The sequence below is a fragment of the Populus alba genome, chromosome 8 (assembly GCF_005239225.2).
Source record: "Populus alba chromosome 8, ASM523922v2, whole genome shotgun sequence".
In the NCBI taxonomy this organism is placed as follows: Eukaryota; Viridiplantae; Streptophyta; class Magnoliopsida; order Malpighiales; family Salicaceae; genus Populus; species Populus alba.
Window position 1 is genome coordinate 9,231,164 of NC_133291.1, and position 8,498 is coordinate 9,239,661.

The 8,498-nt window shown below is 36.6% G+C and overlaps 1 pseudogene; it reads left to right on the plus strand.

Moving 5' to 3' along the window:
* Positions 1-307: 307 nt before the first annotated feature.
* On the plus strand, positions 308-8,269 carry LOC118041852 (uncharacterized; annotated as a pseudogene).
* The last annotated feature ends 229 nt before the right edge of the window (positions 8,270-8,498 follow it).

An 8,498-nucleotide genomic window follows, 5' to 3' on the forward strand; every position in this document is an offset into this window, starting at 1 on the left:
TTGAAGTGTTGAAGAAATAGTTGAAGGTTAACGGGTAGAAAGTATCAAGGTAGGAGTGAGAGCAAAAAAAATTGGGAGCAGAATTGCATTAAAGTGATAGGTTAAACAACACAATTGGTATGGATTATGTTTTTTGGAAAGGTACACAGCGCATAATCTTTAATGTTACCCATACTCAAATTTTGGAAACTATCTAAACTGTTGGCCAAATATTGTAGTTCTGTGTGTAACACCTCCAAGTAAATAAAAAATGAAATCCAGTTTTGGTCTTCAGCATTTCTGAGATGTTGTATGTTAAACTGTAAAGATGAAGTTCTTCAATATAAGTTCACAACTTTAGTTAGCTACTTACTGTTTATCAGATTGTTGAAATATGGAAAGAGAGATTTGATTATGTACTTTTTGATGCAGATATCTTCCTCCTGAAATCGGCTGCTTAAGTAATTTGGAGTTCTTGGATCTTTCATTCAACAAGATTAAGAGTCTGCCAAATGAAATAACCTATTTAAATGCCTTGATATCATTGAAAGTATCTAATAATAAGTTAGTCGAACTACCTTCAAGTTTGTCCTCGTTGCAATTACTGGAGAGCTTGGACCTCTCAAATAACAGGCTGACATCATTGGGATCTATTGAACTTACTTCAATGCATAACCTCCAGTATCTAAATCTTCAGGTATTTTTCTATAAGCAAACAAAGGTCCATTTCTTTCACAGAACTTTTAGGGTGGGTTGTGATTTACTTTCAGTTTCCAAGCATTTATGGTTCCCAACATTCAGTTCATTGATTGCTCTGAGATGTAGTATTTTGCTCTCCAGAATATTACTTAATATGACTCAAAACAAATGCTATCGCTACTTTACTGAACATGTTATCCAAACCTTTTGCATCAAGCAACTTTAAACTATTTCATAACTAACCTTAACCCTAGACCTCTGGTTGGCTATCGGTAAAGGGCTGTTCTTTTGTTCAGGGGTCATATCTCTTGTCAAAATGTTAAATATCCACTTTCCTATCACATTACCTCTCATTCATGTTTATTCTGTTTCTCCATCAGAACATCTATAATTCACACACTTCTATTTTTTTTTAATCAGGTTTATGTTGGTTTATCTTTCTTTCTTTTGTGATGCTAACTTCTGCTTCTTTTTTTCCATTCCTTTTCTAGTTTTAGTGCTCTTCAATAAAGTTATAATACCCTTAAAGCATTCAATGGCTTTGGCTTTTTGGTGTGATTAGATCTTTTATCCATCACGTCTCCTAGGCTGTTGTACTCATAGCCATGTCAAATGGTGGCCGCAATAGTTCATTCTTGATATCAAGAACATGATGTCCATGCATTTATTTCATTTTATAATCATTTTGATATGTCAGCAAACTTTTGTAATGGAAGGATAATCAATTGCTTAAGCTCTGTAAATTTTTATGCTTTCATGGGTGCAAAGATTGCATGTCCAAAACCTAACATGTTTATTGATCTTCTTACTGCTTATTATTTTCTAGTACAATAAGCTTCTTAGTTGTTGTCAAATACCTTCATGGATATGCTGCAATTTGGAAGGAAATGGCAAGGACTTGTCAAATGATGAGTTCATTAGCTCATCAGTCGAAATGGATGTATACGAAACCTCCTTTCAGGAGGATGACAGAAAGTTTTCTTGTAATGGTGAGGACTTATGAGTTTTCTCTCTTTATGCACTTCAAAAGTTTTTTAGTTATAGATATCTATGGGTTTTTTATGCTTCGTCTCTACTTTAGTCTCAAATGAACTTTTTGATGATCAAGAATGCGATGCAGGTTCCAATCATTCTATGTCAAGCATAGTGACTGGGCCTTCATCAAACAGGTCATTTGCATCTCGGAGGTCTAGTAAGCGTTGGAAAAAGACGCCATTATTTGCAGCAAAAAGCTCGTCAAGAACGATTAAACAACAGTAGGAAGTGGAAAGGTGAGGGGTGTGCTGAAGCTTTGGCTCTAAAGGAAAGTGAAAGTTTCAAATCAAACAATCTAGATGTCCTTACCACTGAGGTGCATGAAGGGGGCACATCAGAAGTTGTAGGTGTGGATGATGACAATGAAAAAGTTGAACTTTCTGTTGAAGCTGAAGGAGAAAATCTGCATACTAGTGTTGAAGATGATAAAATCAGCTCAAAAAATGGTTTTTCTGTGGAAAGCTGCTCATGCGATCTTGGGTCTATAAATAAAAGTGAGGAAGAAGCATGTTGCGTGCAAGATGAACTTTAGCCTCTACACAGGATGAAGCTGCTAGTCAGGATGAAAGTTCATCTTCAGAAAAATCCAAAATCACTTACAAGTCAAAAAGGCATTATGATAGGGATATTGATAATCCAAAGCCATGCAAATGTCGGAGACCAACAGAAGATAGCTCAATTTTGTCCCGCAAATATAGTGAACATTCATTTTGCAGCATTGAGGACCAACTACCAGATGGCTTTTATGATGCAGGACGTGACCGACCTTTCATGCCACTGAGGAGATTTTGAGCAAATTTTGCCTCTTGACTCACGTGAGGTCATTCTTTTGGACAGGTCAACTCTTATTCATGACCTCATTTTCATATGATTCACAATTGCTCTATTATTTTGTGCTTGGATAATGTTTATTTAGTGTGAATGACCTTATTTACTTATTGTTTCTTTTAGGGAGAAGGATGAACAGTTGGATGCAGTAGCTCTCTCTGCTCAAGCATTGGTGCTTCGTTTTAAGAGATTAAATGGTTCTACCAAGGAGAGAAATAAGGTTGCTGTTGATAACTTGCAGATTGCTTCATTGCTTTCACTTTTTGTTTCTGATCATTTTGGGGGCAGTGATAGAAGTGGTGCTCTTGAAAGGACTCGAAAAGCAGTGTCTGGTTCAAACTACAGGAAGCCTTTTGTTTGCACATGCCCAACTGGAAACAATGAAAGTATTAGTTCAGCTGGTAAACAAGCTTTGGAAACTGTAGAAGATATTATTTTCTCTGATCTCTGTGAGAGATCTTTGCGATCTATTAAAGCAAGACGAGGCTCCATTGTGATTCCTTTAGGGAGCTTGCAGTTTGGTGTTTGCAGACACAGAGCCTTGCTAATGAAGGTATTTCTTGTCATGCATCTCATTTCTATAGTACCTATTGAATGTTTATGTTCCTTGCGCTACATTTTCGGTTATTTTGATCTAATAAAACTGATATTACTCCAGTATCTATGTGACCGCATGGATCCTCCAATACCTTGTGAACTTGTCAGGGGTTACTTGGACTTCATGCCGCATGCCTGGAATGTCATTCTCAGAAGGAGGGGTGATTCATTGATCCGGATGGTGGTGGATGCATGCCATCCACATGATATCAGAGAGGAGACAGATCCAGAATATTTTTGCAGGTTAGTCCTGCTATTCAAAGTGGTTATGGTAATGTTGTTTCATCCAATATGCTGTGCATGTGGAAGCTATAGTTTAATTCATATGCTCAAGTCTATAATATCACACAACATTGATTTTGCCCTGGCGTGAATATTTTTATGTAAAGTTATGTTTTGGTGGGAGGTGAAAACCTATCCCTATAAACTTTCACCTCCTTTAGCGTTGTTTGGTAAAACAAATTGTTGCGGGTTAAACTTTTACCTCCAAAAAATGGGGTGAAACATTACTCCCTAGCCATCAGCTATAAGATTTACTCTTGCTTTTTTTTTTTTTTTTTTTTGAAATTGACCCTCTTATCTCTCGCTGGACCCCCTTTCCTCTAACTTGATGCTCCTTTCTCTCTCTGCATTCTCTCTCCTCTGTCTCCCATCCAGCCCTAGCGATATTTTATGATCTCTCAAACAGAGATCCAGCACATAATTCTTGGATTTGTTTGACACAACTTCCCTATTGCTTAATGCCTTATCCTAGCCCAATCTCCTCCATCTATAAAAAACTGTCATCTTCACCTGGTATGTTGTAATCTCATCCAACCTGTCTCCAGCTTCCTATATGACAAATCTGCCACTCACACAAGAAAAAGACAAGTGTTTTGAAGAGCACAAACGAAATTGGAAGAGACAGAATGGGTGTTAATTATTATTAATATATGCAAGTGATTTGAGAAAGTTACCAAACAAAATAAATTTTTACACCCTCAAAAAATTCCCCCCTTAGAATTTACACGCTGAAACTAACTCCTAATAACTCACCACCACTGTTTTCACCCCATTCCCAACACAAACTAAACAATTAAGAATTTATGGAGTATGAGCAGAAACCTTTTGCATAATTAATTAGTAGCTTTGTTCTAGTGCTATTTAAAGATTTGTTATATTTTGATCTAGTGTTGCCATGTCCTATCTATCATGTGGCAGGTGCTTTTAAGGGCACTCCAGCTGAAATATCATTGTTAAAAGATTGGAACGCCCTTTATTTTGATTTGTGTTTTGTCTTATTTTTCTGTTTTGGAGTATGACTTATTTTCAAGTTATCTTTTGTACAGCCACTTCATAATGGTATCTTCTGTTTTTTTTATCTAATAAAATAAACAGAGATTTCGAGGGATTCTGAAAGAAATGAAAGAGCAAAGCACACACTGTATGAAAGTTCAGTGTTCAATGCATATTCAATTACTGGAACAAACTAAGTAATTGTTCTCCAAACAACCTCCAAGAATAAGATTGTCTTCTTGGTCCATGTCTACTCCTTGTCTGCTTGTGCATTTTATTTTATATTCTCATGAATTTTGCCTTCCTACAGGTACATTCCTCTTAGTCGGACTAAAGTTCCCCTTTCAACCGAGAGCGTTCCTGGTCCTGGTTGTTCATTTCCTACCATTTCAACTTCTGACAAGATAGAAAAGGTGGGTTCCAGTACTCTTATTCGGTGCAAATTTGGATCGGTTGAAGCTGCAGCAAAGGTACGCTCAGCCTTTAGTGGCTTGTATTGCCTTAAGCAGAAAGATTCCTGTTAACAACATCCAGTGATTGCAGGCACTAATTAATGAACTTTTCTGATGCTGCAGGTGCGTACTTTAGAGGCATGTGAGGCGTCAGCAGATGAAATTAGGAATTTTGAGTATATTTGTCTCGGAGAAGTAAGAATTTTAGGTGCTCTGCAACACTCTTGCATAGTTGAAATGTATGGACACCAGCTATCTTCAAAGTGGGTTCCATCAGAAGATGGAAATCCAGAACGTCGCATATTACAGTCTGTAATTCTTATGGAGTATGTTGATGGGGGGTCTTTAAAGGTAATTTTTATTCTATTATTTTTAGTCAGCAGGTGAAAACATGATAGTATCAGAACTAGTTACATGCCCTAGTTTTGCCTGGGGCTGCCACGAAGAATCAAAGCATAGTTACAAATCATTCATTACTTCTAGTCATTACAATTTTTTTTTTTATGAAGCAACTAAATAATTCTGTAAAAACTATGTAGTCTCACGCCATCTTTAAAAAAGCAATCAACAAAATATGTCTGATCTTTTTTCTTTATTTTTTTTTCTTTGCATGTTAGACTTATTTTTTCCTTATCCAATCAAATCTATTTTGTTTTCCTGCCTCTTATTCTTTTCAATTTGCTCACCTTGTGAACCCGGTTTAGATGATTTTCATTATCCAATCAATAACCTTAATAGTATAATATAAAATAGGCTTAATCAAACATGTCATGTTAGTAAAATCAACTTATAATATTCATGCATGGTTTTGATAATTAGCCACAACTAAATTATGATCTTATGATCATTCATCATCTAAATTTCAGAAATATGCAAGTAATTAAGTAAATTTTTAAATATAGGGACTGAAATAAAATGTTTAAATGGTATGGGAAGTGGGATTAGTTTTTAAAAGTCTACGTGAACTATATTATAGACTTGCCTAATCTGAAAAAAAAGAGTCATACCATTTCAAGATTGCTCTTAAAAACCAACTGTTTACCGACACATTTAAACCCTCATATTCCTCAACTTTGTGCCACATGCCATTCAAAGCTTCATCTAGCACCTAAGCATTAAGAAGCCACATGTCATTCATTCCTCAACACTCAAAAATTCATATAATAGTATAATAACATCACAGAAAGGTTTGGCCTTGGTAGTATGCCAATGAGAAATAGGATCCACATAGCTTGCTAACTAGTTTATGACCGAGACATGGTTGAGCTTAATTGTATATCTTATGTAGTTATTTGATCGCTTTCCACATATTTCTTGCTGATTATTGTTCTCTTGATGCAACAGAATTATTTAGAAGAGGTATCTAAAAGTGGCGAGAAGCATGTACCGGTGGAAATGGCATTGTGTATAGCACGAGATGTTGCATGTGCATTGGCAGAGATTCACTCCAAAGACATAATTCATCGTGACATAAAAAGTGAAAACATTTTGATTGATTTAGATAATAAGAGAGCTGATGGCATGCCTGTAGTGAAGCTCTGTGATTTTGACAGAGCCGTGCCACGCAAGTCTTTCTTGCATACATGTTGTATTGCTCATAGAGGGATTGCACCTCCTGATGTTTGTGTAGGAACGCCGCGCTGGATGGCACCTGAGGTTTTGCGGACAATGGATAAATGCAACACTTATGGTCTGGTATGGTGCTTCTCCTGTCAGTTTGAAAAAGATTTTTAACATCAATAATTCATAGTGCTTGACTTTTATTTCTTCTCCTGAGTATAATTTTTGTAACAGTTGTGTGGGTTCTGTAAAAGTTCTATGTTTGGAATGAGAGCAATTTTTATCAGTCATGATGTAAAAATAAAATTAAAAACACATGCCTGTAAAATAAAAAGCCATGCATATCTAGCTTTCATTACCTTGAATTGAGAATGGAGAGGATCTTTTGCGATTATTAGCAACATTGTGGATAGATATGAGAAAGTGCCTTTGAAGGCTGAAGGGATGCAACAGCTGTATATTAACACCAGCGTAGCCTTTCAAATGTTGTTTATCAACTGCAATGAAGCATGAAGTTAGTCATTACTTATGCTGTTCTGTACTTATTTACATAAAATGTAGAATGTGCTGGATTCAAGAAATGGAGGGTTTATCTCTGAGTTTGGACTGGCTATACATTCTAACAGACTTATCATCAGCATATACCAGCTTTTGAGGAACTGGGTTTTGCATAACATCTGATGCAGGATTCAAATTTCTGATTTCCCAAAATGCCACTGAGTTCTATAATTGCAATCTCTGATTCAAATGTTGATATCAATATAACAAATGTATCAGCATTGGCTAGAACTTACAAGATGGACTTTGTTGATTATGTACAATCTTTTCAATGAATTTGTGCTGGGCTATGGCCCCATCTGTGTTGCATATGCTTTAGTTTGTGCAAGTTAATAGTATGAATTGTGATGGGATTTCTCTTTTTGTTGTAGGAAGTGGACATTTGGTCATATGGATGCCTACTACTGGAATTGTTGACTTTACAGGCCCCGTATGCTGGCTTACCTGAATCGCGCATACATGAGCTTCTACAGGTACATCACTCTATACACTGAAACTTTCCAATGGATAATAGAGCGTAAATAACAGTTAGATGCAAAAGTTTCTAGTGTTACCATTTCACTGTTGCATGGTGAATCAGTAACATCTTTATTTTCCCATGGTGCTATTAGCGTTTTAATCTGCTTGATTTTGCCACCTCTGGTCTTGAACTGTATCGTTTTCTTTTATTGTTTGGTCTTGACATAAGCAGTCAGGTAAACGACCACCACTAAGTGATGAGCTGGAGGCATTGGGGTCCATGGACGAGCATTTGGTTACTCATTCTGGCTCAAATCCGGAGGGACCTGAGGCTCAATCTGAAACATTGAGATTCCTTGTTGATTTATTCTGTCGATGCACCAAGGAAAATCCAGCCGACCGTCCCACAGCTTCGGATATTTACAAACTGTTGCTTGCACGCACAAGCATTCACTAGTTGAAGGAACAGAATTAGATTAATCTTTGGGTAATGATTTGTATTCCCAGCCCAAATTTTTGTAGCCCTAGGATGTTGTGTTAATATATTTTAATATTTATCGGTTCTAGATCATATCTTTGGGTTTTTTTCTAGCCCTGGGATGTGGTGTTATTATGTTTTAAAATTTATCGGTTCTGGGATCGAATCTTTGGGCTTTTTCTAGAGTTATGTACCATCATTGTAGTTGGAGAACTAGAATTAGCAGCGCGTTCAACTTTCTTCATGAGTAATGTTCAGGAAATAGGTGCAAATTGGGCACTTGATAACCTTTCCCTTTTCTTTTAATCTGATGGAAGATCTGTAAATTTTCTAGGTGGTTCTGTGTCTAGCTGAGATGTGTAGGCTTTGATGTATTTTTCAGTGCAAGCAGACATTCAAATAAATTGACATTCTCAAAAAAGGAAACAAAGGATTTAAAACCTGGATTAACTTCTTTGGAAGAGGAGTATGCTATGATCACGGTTTTGATTTTGTCCATTTTTGGAAGGATAATTTTAGTTGTTCCTTCTTCCGAGTTGCTAGAAGGTTGCTGGACTTTCAATGGTTAGCCTGCGGGC